Raw genomic sequence first — 18125 nt, 5'->3', positions numbered from 1 at the left:
TATTGAAAAACTGTAATGGCCTACAATTCCCAGGAATGCTGTGACAGTTTAGTGAAGGGATGTGGCCCGCTCTGTATTGCCTCCTCTGAAATTTCCTCCTGGTGGGCCTCAGGAATCCTATAGGGCAGGCCTGGGCAATATGCAGCCCTGTGGGACACATCCGGCCCCCTGAGTGGCACCCTGACACTCACAGCCAGAGGGCAGGAGTCCTCATCTTTGTATGCGAGAATTAACCCTTACAACAGTACAAGCTGGGAGCGAAGCGGGAGATATGTCCTGTGCAGGACAGGTAAGGGTTAAGTCCCCCATAGTGCTCCCCCTGTGATCTGTGGCTTATCACATCCACTCCATAGACTGCAATAAGGATTCCCACCCCCTCCTGTCAGCTCCTGCCCATATATGATGTGGATCTCTGCATGTGGAGTAGAGATGGGAGAATAACTTTTCCAATGTTTCCAATTTATTGCTTGATCAACTGCTATTACAAGTTACGATAAGCTTTATTGCAACTAGTATTGTCAGGCTATGTTCACACGACTAAGGGTACCGTTACACTTAGCGATGCACCAGCGATATGACGCGGTCAGGAACGCTGGTGCATCGCTAGGTGGTCGCTAGTGAGCTGCCACACAGGCAGATCTCACCAGCGACATCGCTGGGGACGGGGATCGCTACTTACCTGTCAGACACGGCGATCCTCCCGCCCGCCTCCAACGGTCCAGGAGCTTCTCGCGCGATCAGCGATAGCCAGCGGGGGAGCGGGTCGGAGATAGTATCACATGCAGCGATATCGCTAGCAATATCGCTGCTACGTCACAAAATCGGTGACTTTACAGCGATATTGCTAGCGATATCGCAGTGTGTAACGGGGGCTTAATATTTGTCCAAGTGCTGTCTATGAGAAAAAAAAATAAACCCGACCTCGGACAGAGCGCTAGGAGCAATGTTATGGATTTGAGCTATTTAGATTACAGCTTGAAAACGTCTGTGTGAGAAAGGTCACAGCATCCACTGGTCTCTTCTGTATTTCGGATCAGACTCGCCTGTTGAAATCTATGGGTGTGCAAACATAAAAAAATTGCATCCCATATGAATCATCCGTATAGCACCCGATTTTTACAAAAATATTTCTATTATTAACACAGGACACATTCATTAAAATTTTCTTCACTTCTGATGTCTAAAAATGGATACCATAAGGATGACAATACAGATGGAAAATCTTTTTCTAGACGAAAATAACGATTTTTTTTATACGCTCATATAAACTTCATTACATAAGCAAATGCTTTTTATAAAGTGACAAAATTAATATTATGCAGAATTAAGGCTGATCCGAAACCAAAGGTGACTCATACTAAATTTAATTCATAATCTAACAACTTTTCTAAATCTATTTCAGTTAAAAAATTCCTACCTTTCCCTCTCTAACTTCCTGTCTGCTTATGGTTTTTTTTTTTTTTATTTTTTTTTTTTTTACTTCCAATGACATTTGTTTGCGAATCCCAGTGCATTTTGGGGTAGTCACACGGGACATCATTAGGGAGCAGAGGCTGCGGATACTGCCACAGATGCTTTCCCCACCATGAAATAAAGCGTCATCTGTTTCAGTGACTGGACTGGTCGTCTCCTTAGAGCCAGCAAGAGAGCGCACGGTCACTGTGCATTCAAAGGAATATAGCATAAGGCCGGAGTCACACTACAGAGAGATACGGCCGAGTCTCGCAGGTTAAAACCAAGCTCTGGCACCGGCACTCCGGAGCAGAGCGTGAAGCTCCATGTATTGCTGTGTGGCTGCACGCTCCGCTCCAGAGTGCCGGCGCCAGAGCTTGGTTTTAAACTGCAAGACTCGGCCGTATCTCGCTGTGTGTGATCCCGGCCTAAGAAGCTCATGCTGAGCATACGTCACAATTTACAACCAACGCATCATCAGGTGAGCAGGACTAGCAAAGCCTCCAAAACAGACATCCCTGATGGCGCCTAAATTCAGAGAGGGTGCAGAGCCTGCAGCAGTGTTTGCAGCGTCTGCCTCCTGATGACGGCTAGTTCGAGTATCCCAGCATGCACTGGTGAATCTCAAACTAAAGGTCATGGGAAGTAAAAAAAAAAAAAAAACCCCCCAAAAAAAACAAAAAAAAAACAGGGAGTCAGAATGTAGAGGGTACGTTAGGGAATTTTTCATAGAAGTATATTAGAAAACAAGATTAGATTATTACACTAAATATACATTTAATATGAAATTCACCTTTGGTTTCAGTCCCCCCTTTAAGTTCAGCCGATTGGTTCAGCCCTCCACAGCAGTGCCAGTTTCTCATGTGGCCCCTTGGGAAAATTAATTGCCCACCCCTGCTATAGGGCATAAGGCTCAGTGCATGTCTCATGCCTGATGCCATGAGGGAGACCTTGCAACTTTGAAAACCTGCCCCTTCTCTAATGCACCAATTTTCGGCCGTGCTGTCTGTGCCTCTTTAGCACATGCAATGTTAGCTTCTGACTGGGCCAACAAGCAAGGGGTTTTGAGCTTGTCCCCATCCTTCCAGGGTCTTAGTAGGTTGCCATGATATATCAGGAAGGGCTTTTTCCCTGGTTGGTGTATTTTATAGTTTCCCAGTTTCCCTCTCCCACCTTTTCCCCCTACCTCAAAGGTTACCCTGCCACTTGGCAAGGAACTCGCTCTCCACTGTGGGTACACTAGTAACTGATCCCCAGGTATAAACGGTCTCACTTGAGCAGACCTACTATGCCCCCTCGATTAGGGGGAACAGGGAACTGCTCACTACTTGCTCGATTGAGTATAGAGCACACTGGTCCATCACTAATCATCTGGCCAAACGTGGAAAACAATTATCAATGCCCGGAGAACATCATTCAACACCCTTAAATTTTCCAGAGCACTTTTCATTGTCAAGTCCCTGAGTTGGGCAGTCCCAAAGTTGTCCTTGGACTCCAAGGTTAGAGATATTGGTAGCCAGTAGAGGGAGAAGAAATTCATTGGTTACATCATATGACTGTTACTGTAACAGACTTGTGGGTGCTGCAGCTTGCCCAGAAGTCCTAGAATAGCGTCCAATAACTGCATGTAGCAAGTCCTCAGCAATTCCTACTTGGTGGGACACGAAACCACAGTATGTGCATATGTCAATCTGGGCCATGGGATAGGTTTTGGTGTCTCCATGGATACACCTCAACCCCACCCTCTGACCATGGACTGGCACAGTTGAGGTCCCTCACTAAGGTGAGGTATGGCCCTGCACACAGGATGCGCAAACAATAAGGAGTCTGCCTACAGAACAGTCCATTGGTTCAGATATCAACAGACAATGGGCTGATATATGACCAGGGGCCTGACCTCTCCAACAGCAATGGTACAAGCTGTACCCCCCTTGAAGCAGTGTCTGACCCCTCTTGGGTCTTTGGGAGTCCCTCAGATGTGGACTTATACCGAATAGAAGAGGTCTATCAGAAAGGTGGCCCCAGGCTTCCTTGAAGGCTGAAGGAGTTCTCCACAGCAAATTATCTTCCACAAGGCTCACAAGATCATCTGCATTCTGGCAATCTACTTGGGCAACCCAGCTTTACCCAGACATAGCTAGTGAATGGATAAATTGGTCCAATACCACTCTTTCCACCATCTGTGCCGGAGACCAGGTCTCAGACTGCAGCCATTTGTTTGCATCAGGTGTAACAGGCCGAACATCTGAGACCTTAGAGGCTTGTTCACTTGGTAGCACCAGAGGTGCACCCGTTACACCCAAATGTGCTGTAATCTCTGCCTTCAGTTTGCCATACTCCCTGGAATCCTGTTGGACAAGATCGTAGTACACGTTCAACTGTACCCCAGTTAAAATACGGAGCTAGGATCTCAGCACATTGCTCTGGGGACAGTTTGTCTCTGTCTGCCACCCGAACAAAAGACAGTCAGGAAGGCCTTGACGCCAGCCTCCAGAGGTGCAGGTTGCCCTGGACTAATTGCTTAATGAGCTCCTCCATGCATTCAGATTGTGTTTGCATCAGTGTAGCTGCCTTTACCCAGGACATTAAGGCCTGTTTCACATTTCCGTTATTTTGACGGGAGGCAAATCCGCCAGAGCGGTCAAAAATGGATCCGCCTCAGTCATGGGCTAAACAGATGCTACAGGATCCGTGTTGTGTACGGATCCGCTGGAGGGGAAATTTAAAGGAACCGCGGCCTAGAAAGGGGGGAGCGAGAAGGAGGAGAGAGAGAGAGAGAGAGAGAGAGGAAGGAGGAGAGAGAGAGAGAGAGAGAGAGAGGGAAGGAGGAGCGAGAGAGAGAGAGAGAGAGAGAGAGAGGGAAGGAGGAGCGAGAGAGAGAGAGAGAGAGAGAGGGAAGGAGGAGCGAGAGAGAGAGAGAGAGAGGGAGGGAAGGAGGAGCGAGAGAGAGAGAGAGAGAGGGAGGGAAGGAGGAGCGAGAGAGAGAGAGAGAGAGGGAGGGAAGGAGGAGCGAGAGAGAGAGAGAGAGAGGGAGGGAAGGAGGAGCGAGAGAGAGAGAGAGAGAGGGAGGAAGGAGGAGCGAGAGAGAGAGAGAGAGAGGGAGGGAAGGAGGAGCGAGAGAGAGAGAGAGAGAGGGAAGGAGAGAGAGAGAGAGAGAGAGAGAGAGAGAGGGGAGGAGCGAGAGAGAGAGAGAGAGGGAAGGAGGAGAGAGAGAGAGAGGGAAGGAGGAGAGAGAGAGAGAGAGAGGGAAGGAGGAGAGAGAGAGAGAGAGAAGGGAGGAGAGAGAGAGAGAGAGAGAGAGAGAGAAGGAGGAGAGAGAGAGAGAGAGAGAGAGAGAGAGGAGGAGAGAGAGAGAGAGAGAGAGAGAGAGAGAGAGAGAAGGAGGAGAGAGAGAGAGAGAGAGAGGGAAGGAGGAGCGAGAGAGAGAGAGAGAGGGAGAGGAGAGAGAGAGAGAGAGAGGGGAGGAGCGAGAGAGAGAGAGAGAGGGAAGGAGAGAGAGAGAGAGGGAAGGAGAGAGAGAGAGAGAGGGAAGGAGGAGAGAGAGAGAGGGAAGGAGGAGAGAGAGAGAGAGAGAGGGAAGGGAGGAGAGAGAGAGAGAGAGGGAAGGAGGAGAGAGAGAGAGAGGGAAGGAGGAGAGAGAGAGAGAGAGAGGGAAGGAGGAGAGAGAGAGAGAGAGAAGGAGGAGAGAGAGAGAGAGAGAGAGGAAGGAGGAGAGAGAGAGAGAGGAGGAGGAGAGGAGAGAGAGAGAGAGAGAGAAGGAGGAGAGAGAGAGAGAGAGAGAGAGAGAGAGAGAAGGAGGAGAGAGAGAGAGAGAGAGAGAGAGAGAAGGAGGAGAGAGAGAGAGAGAGAGAGAGAGAGAGAGAGAGAGAGAGAGAGAGAGAGAGAGAGAGAGAGAGAAGGAGAGAGAGAGAGAGAGAGAGAGAGAGAGGGAAGGAGGAGAGAGAGGAGAGAGAGAGAGAGGGAAGGAGGAGAGAGAGAGAGAGGAGAGAGAGGGAAGGAGGAGAGAGAGAGAGAGAGAGAGGGAAGGAGGAGAGAGAGAGAGGGAAGGAGGAGAGAGAGAGAGGGAAGGAGGAGAGAGAGAGAGAGAGAGAGGAGGAGGAGAGAGAGAGAGAGAGAGAGAGGGAAGGAGGAGAGAGAGAGAGGGAAGGAGGAGAGAGAGAGAGGGAAGGAGGAGAGAGAGAGAGGGAAGGAGGAGAGAGAGAGAGGGAAGGAGGAGAGAGAGAGAGGGAAGGAGGAGAGAGAGAGAGGGAAGGAGGAGAGAGAGAGAGGGAAGGAGGAGAGAGAGAGAGGGAAGGAGGAGAGAGAGAGAGGGAAGGAGGAGAGAGAGAGAGGGAAGGAGGAGAGAGAGAGAGGGAAGGAGGAGAGAGAGAGAGGGAAGGAGGAGAGAGAGAGAGGGAAGGAGGAGAGAGAGAGAGGGAAGGAGGAGAGAGAGAGAGGGAAGGAGGAGAGAGAGAGAGGGAAGGAGAGAGAGAGAGAGGAAGGAGGAGAGAGAGAGAGGGAAGGAGGAGAGAGAGAGAGGGAAGGAGGAGAGAGAGAGAGGGAAGGAGGAGAGAGAGAGAGGAAGGAGGAGAGAGAGAGAGAAGGAGAGAGAGAGAGAGGGAAGGAGAGAGAGAGAGAGGGAAGGAGAGAGAGAGAGGGAAGGAGAGAGAGAGAGGGAAGGAGGAGAGAGAGGGAAGGAGGAGAGAGAGAGGGAAGGAGAGAGAGAGAGGGAAGGAGGAGAGAGAGAGGGAAGGAGGAGAGAGAGAGGGAGGAGGAGAGAGAGCGGGAAGGAGGAGAGAGAGAGCGGGAAGGAGGAGAGAGAGAGCGGGAAGGAGGAGAGAGAGAGCGGGAAGGAGGAGAGAGAGAGGGGGAAGGAGAGAGAGAGCGGGAGGAGGAGAGAGAGAGCGGGAAGGAGGAGAGAGAGAGCGGGAAGGAGGAGAGAGAGAGGGAAGGAGGAGAGAGAGAGGGAAGGAGGAGAGAGAGAGAGAGGGAAGGAGGAGAGAGAGAGGAGAGAGAGAGAGAAGGAGGAGAGAGGGGAAGGAGGAGAGAGAGAGGGAAGGAGGAGAGAGAGAGGGAAGGAGGAGAGAGAGAGGGAGGAGGAGAGAGAGAGGGAAGGAGGAGAGAGAGAGGGAAGGAGGAGAGAGAGAGTGGAAGGAAGAAGGAAGGAGGAGAGAGAAAGAAGGAAGGAGGAGAGAGAAAGAAGGAAGGAGGAGAGAGAAAGAAGGAAGGAGGAGAGAGAAAGAAGGAAGGAGGAGAGAGAAAGAAGGAAGGAGGAGAGAGAAAGAAGGAAGGAGGAGAGAGAAAGAAGGAAGGAGGAGAGAGAAAGAAGGAAGGAGGAGAGAGAAAGAAGGAAGGAGGAGAGAGAAAGAAGGAAGGAGGAGAGAGAAAGAAGGAAGGAGGAGAGAGAAAGAAGGAAGGAGGAGAGAGAAAGAAGGAAGGAGGAGAGAGAAAGAAGGAAGGAGGAGAGAGAAAGAAGGAAGGAGGAGAGAGAAAGAAGGAAGGAGGAGAGAGAAAGAAGGAAGGAGGAGAGAGAAAGAAGGAAGGAGGAGAGAGAAAGAAGGAAGGAGGAGAGAGAAAGAAGGAAGGAGGAGAGAGAAAGAAGGAAGGAGGAGAGAGAAAGAAGGAAGGAGGAGAGAGAAAGAAGGAAGGAGGAGAGAGAAAGAAGGAAGGAGGAGAGAGAAAGAAGGAAGGAGGAGAGAGAAAGAAGGAAGGAGGAGAGAGAAAGAAGGAAGGAGGAGAGAGAAAGAAGGAAGGAGGAGAGAGAAAGAAGGAAGGAAGGAGGAGAGAGAAAGAAGGAAGGAAGGAGGAGAGAGAAAGAAGGAAGGAAGGAGGAGAGAGAAAGAAGGAAGGAAGGAGGAGAGAGAAAGAAGGAAGGAAGGAGGAGAGAGAAAGAAGGAAGGAAGGAGGAGAGAGAAAGAAGGAAGGAAGGAGGAGAGAGAAAGAAGGAAGGAGAAAGAAGGAAGGAGGAGAAGAGAAGAGGAGGAGAGAGACACAGAGAGAGACACAGAGAGAGAGTTTTTTTTCTTTGCACGGCTGTTCCGGAACGCCATTCAGGGGTTAAAAGCCCTGCCCCAGCGAATCTGCTGGGCATGCGCAATAGAAATTAGCGGACAGTCGCTCGGAAAAAACGTTGCAGAGTCCATCCCATCGCCCGGGAGACGCTAAAATTTTGACGGATCTGCCAAAAAACGGGTGGGACGGACAGTCGGTCAAGATCAGCCGCTAATTTAAGTCTATGGGGGGGGGGGGGGGGGGGGGGGGGGGGAAACGGATCCGCCCCTTTTTGGCTGATCCTTTTTTTCCGAAAATTGGCGGATTTTGATTGACGTAAAAAAACGGAGGTGTGAAACAGGCCTTAGACTTTAAACTAATAGACAGTGCCCGCATGCAAACACCAATTGTAGGGTTTCCGCTCTCCTGTAGAAAAATATTAAATTTTACAGTCCTCAGGTGTGGCTACATTTTAACGGTTAACCAAAAAAGATGTTAAAATAGCAAGCTTTCAAGACTATTCAGGTCTCTTCATCAGGCATTATATAACAAAATCTGAAAAATCACCTTTATAAATAGGACATAGAATAGTGCAGTAAACAAGGCAAGTTATGTGAAGCAGGGCTATCGGTGTAGAGATGGAAGAAAACAGTTGGGGCAGTAAACATTAGAGCAGTTCATAGATAAGCAGTGTGAAAGTTTTATTGTTCCATTGTTGTGATGCCTCCTAATGGTTTGAGGAGCACATTCCATAATTGATGTAGAAAGACAAATCCATGCGACACATTCATTCCTGAGCAGTGTGTAAAAGGTCAGAAGTTTGTACTCCTAAACTGTCTGAGATTTGAAACTGATAGCTGCCCAGATATGCACATGGCTTTTATATCAAAACAGCATAAATAGTTTGTCCAACATCAGAGCTCTAAAATTAAAACAGCTGTTCTCCAGTACAAATTGAACAAAAAGTCCTATCTGTAGGCGCAATGAAAGAACGTAAATGTAGCAGCCTCACCAATCTCAGTATTTCAGGCAATACCAGCTCAAGCAGTTTTAAATGTGCTCACCAAAAAAAAAACACCTCTGCTCCGGCCTAAACTCCACTCTGCTGAGCTAACCCAGCTGCTGTTATGGCCTGTAAGCCTCAGGCTGGATTATGAGAACAACCTTTTTGCACCCAGACTTTTGATTGCTCCCAAATCCCAGACCAAAAATCCAGTCGAAAAAACAACCACCCAGTAACCTAGTGTTACTGGTACAGACTTTATATTACTGAGGCCAACCACCTCAGTGACATCTGCCATGCAGTACCTTATCTTCCATTTTTTTTTCTTTTGTTCATTGGCTATTTGTGCACGTTGCGGATTTGCTAGCAGAAATTTCTGATCAGTTTCTGCATCTCTTGGCAGAAAAACTCAGTGGAAAATCCGCATGTTTATTATGCATTTTTGATGCGTATTTTCATGATTTGTAAATCCATAGAGCTAAATAAAGCTATATTTATAATTAAAAAAAAATAAAAAAAAACGGATTACTTACCGGTAATACTCTTTTGTAGAGTCCACGACAGCACCCACTGAGAGAGGGAATCCGCCCCCGGAACAGGAAACCTACAGAGAGATAAATGGGGCGGTCCCCCTCGCTCCCTCAGTTTGTGTTACCGAGAACAACGGAGGAACCGCCATACATGTTTTAGTCAAACTGTTTGGGCGATTCATCTATCTTACCCCTATGCAGTTTTAAGCTTACCAAGTTTAATCACATATCTAACTTAAATCATAATCTCCACCACCAAAGAGACCCATGTGTGAAAAATTCTTACGGGAGGGAAGTGAGCGGGTGCTGTCGTGGACTCTACAAAAGAGTATTACCGGTAAGTAATCCGGTTTTTCCTCTTCGCCACGACAGCACCCACTGAGAGATTTCCAGAGATAATCACTTGGGCGGGCACACCGTGTTAAGGACTGATCTACCAAAAGTTAGATCCTCGGTAGAGGACAAATCTAGTCTATAGTGACTATAAAAGGTAGATGGAGAAGACCAGGTTGCAGCCTTACATATTTGTTCAATTGGGACGTTCGCCCTCTCGGCCCAGGAGGATGATATGGCTCTAGTGGAGTGCGCCTTAATCCCCAGTGGAGGGTCTTCTCCCTTTGCCAAATATGCCCTCGTGATCGCATCTCTAATCCACCTGGATATCGTGCTCGTTGGAACTGCAGACCCCTTTCTGCTGCCCTGGAAGGAGACAAAAAGAGACCTACTCTGCCTCCAGGGACTGGTCCTATCTAGATAGATGTGAAGAGAGCCGTGCTAGCCTAAGGTGTGATATTTCTCCTCGTCCTGTGTTGACGGGTTCTCATAGAATGAAGGTAGACATATCTCTTGAGATCTATGAAATTTAGTTGCCCGTTTGGGCAGGTAGGACGGGTCCGTCTTTAAAATCAGACTGTCTCGTGTTATTAACAGGAACGGAGGGTCTACTGATAGAGCGTGAAGATCACTCACCCTCCTGGCCGATACTAAGGCCACTAGCATAGCCGTTTTCAATGAGAGGCACTTTACTGATGCTGAGCTTATGGGCTCAAACGGTGCCTGAGTGAAGGCATCCAAAACTAGAGTAAGGTTCCACGCTGGTAGCCGAGGCATATGCACCGGTTCTGCTCGTTGACAAGCCGAGATAAACCGAGTCACCCATCTATTTGCTGCCACGTTATAGTTAAACAGGGCTCCTAGGGCTGATACGTGGACCTTTAGAGTGCTCACAGAGTCTCAATTCTCGGCCTTTTTGTAGAAACTCTAGAATGGCCGTAATGGGTACTTCACCGGCTAGTTTTGTTGGGTGAAAGGCCAGGAACTTCCTCCACACCTTAGCATATATTTTTGTTGTGGACTCCTTCCTGCTTTGTAGCAGGGTATTGATTAGGTTCTTTGAGAAACCCTTCTGCCTCAGTAGCTCCCTTTCAAATTCCGCTAGGTGCAGGGCTTTGGCCTGTGGATGGTAGCAGGGTCCCTGCGAGAGAAGATTCTGGTGCAGCGGCAGGATCCACGGGTCGGTTACTGACTTGGCTCTCAGCCATGAAAACCACGGTCTTTTTGGCCAAAACGGGGCTATCAAGATGACCCTCGCCCTCTCCTGTCTTATTTTCCTGACTACTGTTGGTAGTAGCACCATTGGAGGGAAGGCATAGGCTAGTTGGAATGCCCAGGGTGCTTGGAGGGCATCTAGAATGTCTGGGTTGTCCGACCTGTAGAGTGAAGCAAACCTTTTTATGCGCCTGTTGGCTCTGGTTGCGAATAGGTCTATCTCTGGTCTGCCCCATTCTGACGCTATCATTTCGAAGACGTGTCTGCTGAGGACCCACTCGCCATGGTATAGGGCCTGGCGACTGAGATAGTCTGCTCGGGAGTTGTCTACTCCTCTTATATGGAGAGCTGACAAGGAGAGAAGATGGACATCGGCCATTTCCAGGATCTTTCCCGCGATAGACATCAGTGGCATTGACCGCGTGCCTCCTTGCCGGTTTATATAGGCCACTGCGGTGGTATTGTCTGTCTGGATCTTTACGTGGGTGCCCCTTAACTGCGGGAGAAAGTGAGATATCGCATAAAAAAAATCGCTGTTAGCTCCTTTACATTAGAGGAGGCCTCTATTTCATCCTCACGCCACCAGCCTTGTACCATGTGCTCCTCTAGATGGGCTCCCCAACCTAAGAGGCTGGCATCCGTGGTGAGTATTTTGGAGGGAGTCACCCACCACTGTACTCCCTTCGATAGATTGGAAGGATTTAACCACCATTTTAGGGATTCAACCACCTCGGGCGATAGGGACATCTTCCCTTCCAGCCGCCCCTGCAGTCTGTCTCCTGCAGAATAGCCCACTGCACCGCTGGAATGCACGATATCAGAGACCCCAGCAAGGACATACCCTGTCTCAAAGATATTACGGGTCTTCCTGTAGTATTCTGTATCTTATCGATTATGGCCATTACCTTTGCGTTCGGCAGAAAGCACTCCTCAGTTACGGAGTCCACTTGCAGGCCCAAAAACTTCTGACAGGTCACTGGCTCTAGTCTGGACTTCTCCCAGTTAATTAGCCAACCCAGTGTTTGTAGGGATGAGATAATCCTAGCTATTCTCGCTTCACACTGTGAAACAGAATTCCCCACTATGAGTAGGTCATCTAAGTAAGGGACAACTAGGGTGTCATTCAGCCTTACATACGACATTACTTCCAGCATCAATTTTGTAAATACCCGAGGAGCCATGGATAGCCCGAATGGCATTGCCGCAAACTGGAAATGCTGAATCCGACCTTTGAACCAGACTGCTACCCGCAGGAACCTCTGGTGCCCTCGATATATGGGGAGATGGTAGTAGGCGTCCTTTAGGTCCAAGACTGCCATATAACACCTGGGAAACAAAAGCTTTATTGCAGACTTAATCGACTCCATTTTAAACGACCTCAGTCTTAGGAAGGTATTAAGTTTCTTTAAATTTATTATAGTCCTGTAAGAGCCATCTGGTTTTGGGACTAAAAATAGAGAATAAAAGCCCATCCCTATTTCGTCGTCTGGGACCTCTACTAGGACCTGTTTAGTTAGCAGTACTGCAATCTTCATCTCCAGCGCTTCCTGCTGTGTCAGGGACTTCATGGAAGTCAATAGGAAGGAGTTCGGTGGATACCGAACAAATTCTAATTTCAGGCCTGATGACACGATATTCATGGCCCATGGATTTGATGTCACCTTCTCCCATTGGCGGCTAAATTTTAATAGCCTGCCACCTACCGGTATAATGATTTTATCGGGATCTGTCTCCCCTGAAGGGACGCTTCCCGAAAAGGTTGCCCCTTTGTTTGGGGTCCTTATTTCCCCAGCGGTCCTGGGGTCTAAAGTCCTCCTTTTTACCAAACGGCGGCTTCCTGTAGGCCCTCCTGTTGAACGGAACATACGGGTTAGGGAAACCCTTCTTCCTCTCCCCCGCTTTTGTCAAAATCTCATCCAGTTCCGTGCCAAACAAGTACTTACCCTGGCAGGGTATAGCACACAGTCTAGTTTTAGTTTGTGTGTCTCCTTTCCACCCCTTCAACCATAAGGCCCGCCTGCCTGCATTGGTCAGTCCTGCCGCTCAAGCCGATAACCGGAGAGAGTCCGCGGAGGAGTCGGAGAGGAAGGCCGCTGCTCCCTTAATGAGGGGCATAGAGGAAAGGAGTCTATTCCTAGCTACTCCATTCTTAATATTGTCCTCTAAGTCATTCAGCCACACCAACAATGATCTTACCGTACATGTGGCTGCTATTGCGGGCTTAAAGGCTGCCGTAGATGCCTCCCAAGATCTTTTAAGAAATGTATCGGTTTTCCGATCCAAAGAATCAGCCAAGGTTCCCGAATCCTCTACCGGCAGAGAGGATCTACGAGAGGTAGAGGCCACTGCCGCATCCACCTTGGGGGCTCTTGACCAGGCTATTAACTCCTCATCGTCAAAGGGGTAATTACGCTTTGACGTTAAGGGGAGGAAGGTTCTTTGAGCTTGTTTTTCCCACTCCCTTTTAACTAGCTCTAACAGCTGGTACCACTGGGAAAGCCCGGACCTTTCTACGGGAAATGCCTGCAAACATTATGTCCTGTGGGGTCTTGGGGTCCTTACTTTCTGGCAACCCCATGGTATTTCGGACAGACTTCACTAAATTACTGACACTGTCCGTGGGGAAACACGTTTGGTCCTCGTCCTCTGAGGAAAGGTATTCCTGGGATTTGTCGGAATCTAGTTCCCCGGTTTCAGATGGCGATTTTGACGCCAGCGAGGCTCCTCCTCTTGGCGAACATATTTCTCTTGCGGAGGAGTGACCCCCCAAACTACTGGAACCGCCTAAGGCCCGTAGCTCCTCTCTTATAATTGCCCGGATATCCTCCTTCTTTCGTGAGGACTCCTCCTGTAAGGCCTCCTCAACATCATTGGCATAATCTCTTAGGGTGGCCGTCTGGGAGGGGCTGAGAACATAAGGCACACTCTCTATGTTTCGCCTTCTCCGTTCTTTTAGCCTAAAGGGGGTATGGACCAGAAAGAGAAGGCCATCAATTATATATTCTGACCACAAAACACTCACCCGTGAGTTTCGTCAATAAACTACCGGCTGCGGGGTCCGCGACCCAGGCTGAGGCGAGGCATGGGACGACTTCTTTTCTTTGCGTTTTTTTCCTCTAAGGGCTCATCTTGCCTGGAAGGTCCACTAGATTCCTTCCTGGAGCTGCCACTTTTCCTGGTGCTACTACTTCTCCTTGTAGCACTGCTCTGTCTACTGCCATGTGGGGATTACACTGGCTGACCTAACGGGAGCGAAGCTGGGTCATCTAAGGACGACATGACTGCGCACCCCCGCTGCGTTTGTGGCTTCTTTTTATAGCCGCTGCTATAGCTGCTCCTCTTCCTCTCTTTTTTTTTTTTCGCCCACCATTTTTTTTTTTTTTTTGCGCTTCTGCGCATGCTCGGGCGTTCTCCCGCGATCTTTGCCTCCTGTCTGACCCCGGAAGTTCTCTTCACTTCTGGGTTGCCTCTGCTGGGGAAGCGCTCGCTCACAGCAGAGCACTGATGCCGCGGCTGTCCCGCTGTGCCTCCCGGGTATCTGCACCCCGCCACCAACACACGGGGTCCTTCTCCCCTCCACAGGTATGACCCCCGGAAGCGCTGCCCAGCACAAACGCTCGAGCCCTTTGCTGGGGGGGGGCACCACTGAAATTGCCCGACCGGTTATTGTTACCTGTAATGCGCCCCCCTCGGGGGGGGGGGGGGGGGGTATTTCACCGTCCTCCCCAGTGAGCCTTGGCACCAATCTCACCTCCGGCCTCACCTGCATTACCAGCTCTGGGGGGGGGGGGGGGGGGATATACCTCTCCACCCGACGCTGCCTCCGGTCCTGGGGCCCCTGCTGCTCATATTCTGCACGCAGGCGGCTACCAGACCAGGAATCCTCTTCTGCGGGTTCCTTTCCAGGAACAGGAAACCAAACTGAGGGAGCGAGGGGGACCGCCCCATTTATCTCTCTGTAGGTTTCCTGTTCCGGGGCGGATCCCCTCTCTCAGTGGGTGCTGTCGTGGCGAAGAGGAAAAATTGTGATTTAATTTCCTTGTTCAACCTTTTTCATTCTCCATTGAAGACCATAATATCATTACATACCATGTTCAAATTTATAATGTTTACACACACAATAAAAATAAGTGAATGTGAATCAGCGCTGAGATTTCATCTCCCGAGATCTTGGTGCCAAGTTCTCCATCTGCGCATGCACCGCCCCTGGCCGCCAGTCATTTTCCCAGAGTCCAGTCAACTGCATAGGAAACCATGTAACTGCGGGGGCTTTGGGCTTTCACAAGATGTCGGCAGAGAACCCGCAGCACAGAACACATGCCGCACCGCACATCTGAACACCCCCTGATACCAGTCTGCAGCAACACTCCAGTCTACAGCAACACTCCACTCTTGCCTCCTCCAGCTGCGACCCTGGGACCACACTTCACGACAGTCACCACCTCCCGGTAGGCAATAAACTGTGTTCCAAATTATTATGCAAAAAGAGTTTAGGAGTGATAAGGTTAGAATTTGTTTGTCATTTAAACTCATTGATGGTGATGTGTGTCAGGGCTCTTTATATCACTGAAAGCAATTGCAGATACCTGTGCAAATTAGTTTGGCAGGTGTGTCCAAATAAAGGCAAGACTACTTAAGAAGGCTGTTCCACATTATCAAGCAGCCTACATTTTTTGCCAAAATGGGAAAGAAAGAGGATGTGTCGGTCAATGCATGACTATAATCAACATTGCCAAGACACTTCATCGTGATCATTGCACAATCAAGAAGTATGTAGCCGATTCCCAGCACACACGTGTGCGTGCTGATAAGGAAAAATTGAGGACTCTTTCCAACAGGCAACTGCGTCAGGTTAAAAGAGCAGCTGCAAAAATGCCTTGTCATAGCAGCAGACAAGTTTTTGAAGCTGCTGGTGCCTCCAACGTCCCCCGAACAACAAGATGCAGGATCCTTCAGAGGTTTGCAGCTGTGCGTAAGCCATCCTGTCGACCACCTCTATCCACTGCACACAAGCAGAAACGGCTCCAGTGCGCCAAACGATACATGAAGACTGACTTCCAAACTGTTTTGTTCACCGATGAGTGCCATGCAACGCTCGATGGTCCAGATGGATGGAGTGGAGGATGGCTGGTTGATGGACACCCCATGAAAACACGGCTAAGGTGCTAACAAGGAGGTGGAGTAATGTTTTGGGCTGGAATCATGGGGAGAGAGATTGTCGGCCCCTTTAGGATCCCTGAAGGGGTAAAGATGAACTCCATAATCTATGTGGAGTTTCTAAAACAGCACTTCCTGCCATAGTTCAAGAGGAAGAACCGTGCTTTCCGCAGCAAGATCATTTTCATGCATGATAATGCACCGTCTCATGCTGCAAATAACACATCTGCATCTTTGGCTGCTATGGGCATAAAAGAGGACAAACTTATGGTGTGGCCACCTTCTTCCCCTGACCTCAACCCCATTGAGAACCTCTGGAGCATCATCAAAAGGAGTGTCTATGATGGCGGGAGGCAGTTCACATCTAAGGCCTCTCACACTTCAGTTTTTTGCATCAGTCAAAATCCGCCAAAAGGACGGATGCTGGATCCGTTTTAGAACTGATGACAACGGATGCCACCCATCTGTTTTTTTTGACGGATCCGCAAAATGAAGAATTTTAAAGGAAACGCAGTCTGGAAAAGGAGAGAGAGAGACAGACAGAGAGACAGAGATTTTTTTTTTTTTGTCCAGCACCCAGAAAGAATTTCGGGTTAAAGGAGTGTCTGGAGGATCCGCCAGAGAAAAAAACGTTGCAAGCTCCGTTTTCAAATCTTTGAGGATGGTGACGGACAGCAACTTTTGGCGGATCCTGAAAAAAAACGGATGCAACGGACGGCAATCCGTCACAATCCGCCAATAATGGAAGTCAATGGGGAAAAAAAACGGATCCTCAAAAGAAAATTGAGGATCCATTTTTTTTTCAAAACCTGGCGGATTGTGACTGATTGCAAAAAACTGAAGTGTGAAAGAGGCGTAAGCAACAGCTCTGGGAGGGTATTCTGTCCACATGCAAAACAATTGAAGCACAAACCATCCAAAAACTGACAAATTCAATGGAGGAGAGAGTTCAGAAGCTTCTTTCTAACAAGGGGTCCTATGTGCAAATGTAACATCACCTAGAATAAAGTTTTGACTTGAAAACTGTTTGATTTCATTTTGTAATAAGCTGATAATGCTTAAAATTTCACAATTGACCATTTTTTTGTTCAAAATAAAAATAAAAAGGTTGAAAACTCTGCAGTGCATAATAATTTGAAACATGCATTTTGAGTTTCTTATTTTTTAAAATATACTGTTTTCATAGGCAGTTTGTTCAAAAACATTGCAATTATACTAGAATATTAGATGACTTTAAAAATAACAATGACTGCAATTCATATAGGTAATTTAGAGAAAATATGAGGAAATATTTTTTGCATAATAATTTGGAACACAGTGTAAGACATATGGATTATGAGAAGCACCACAATATTATTACAAATTTTTTTTCCCCTCAAAATATGCGTCTTATAAAGCGAAAAATAATACACTTATACACTAATATATATACACTCATAATGTATGTAATACATACATACACACCGTATTTTTCGAACTATAAGGCTATGTGCACACATAGCGGAACTCTCGCGGAAGTTACCGCGAGAATTCCATTCCGCGGGAAAAAAAAAAATCGCATTTTAAATTCCCGCGATTTTCCTGCGGAAAAAATAGCGATTTGCAAGCGTAATTAGCTTGCAGAATGCTAGCGTTTTCCAAGCGATCTGTAGCATCGCTTGGAGAACTGATTGACAGGTTGGTCACACTCGTCAAACATAGTGTTCTCACCTTCCGGCGTCCCGCGCAGCCTTCCTGGGCCTCAGCGATGCTTCCGTTCCCAAAAATGCCTTGTGAGACCTTGGATGACGTCGCGGTCTCGCGAGGAATAGGGACCGCTACATTATCGCGAGACCGCAACGTCATCAAAGGTTTCGCAAGGCATTACTGGGAATGGAAGCATCGTTGAGGCCCGGGAAGGCTGCGCGGGACGCCGTAAGGTGAATATAACACCATTTTTTAATAGGGATATGGTACCCACAGCCCGGAGGACAATCTCCTCTCCTCCGGACCATTGGTAACATCCGCAAATGTTCTGCTTACTATTCGCATGGTGGGCACAGCCACATGCAGGAAGTAAGCGGAACAATGCAGTCCTATGGATGCGTGATCTCCGCGATTCCGCAAAATGAGCATGCTGCGTATTTTTCAGCGATGCGATTCCGCCGTCGGAAAATCCGTAGCATTAGCACAGCATTGTGGAATCCCACAGGATTGCATAGGATGCTTTTTTTGCGTTTTCACGGCAAAATCGCGAGTTGAAAACGCAAAAAAAAAGCGACGCGTGAACGCAGCCTTAGACGTACTCCAAATTTTCAGATGGAAAATAGCAGAAAAAAGAATTTTATAAGATGGAGGTCAGTCTGTCTGAATTTAATACAAAAAGGGTGGGAGAACAAGAGGCGCAATAGTGCCCTATCACTAGTGACACTACGATGTGAGTGGTGTAATGCAGTTCCACTCACCTATTCCGGTTGTGTGACCCA

General features: G+C 48.4%; 1 protein-coding gene across 5 annotated transcripts in view; it reads right to left on the bottom strand.

Moving 5' to 3' along the window:
• Positions 1-18125, bottom strand: part of MED26 (mediator complex subunit 26) — a 93239-nt gene that overhangs the window by 17908 nt on the left and 57206 nt on the right. Inside the window, exon 1 of one of the 5 annotated variants that reach the window (XM_073559853.1) lies at positions 8959-8978. The exons of the other annotated variants lie outside the window; for them this stretch is intronic. The gene's annotated coding sequence lies outside the window, so the exon portion shown is untranslated. Of the gene's footprint in view, positions 1-8958; positions 8979-18125 lie in introns of those variants that run through there. 5 annotated transcript variants of the gene reach the window in all.

Source organism: Dendrobates tinctorius, unplaced genomic scaffold (genome assembly GCF_039654945.1).
Source record: "Dendrobates tinctorius isolate UK_male_01 unplaced genomic scaffold, ASM3965494v1 ptg000276l, whole genome shotgun sequence".
Classification (NCBI taxonomy): domain Eukaryota; kingdom Metazoa; phylum Chordata; class Amphibia; order Anura; family Dendrobatidae; genus Dendrobates; species Dendrobates tinctorius.
Note: the sequence above shows the minus strand (reverse complement) of the source record. Positions and strands in the feature narration are given on the sequence as shown.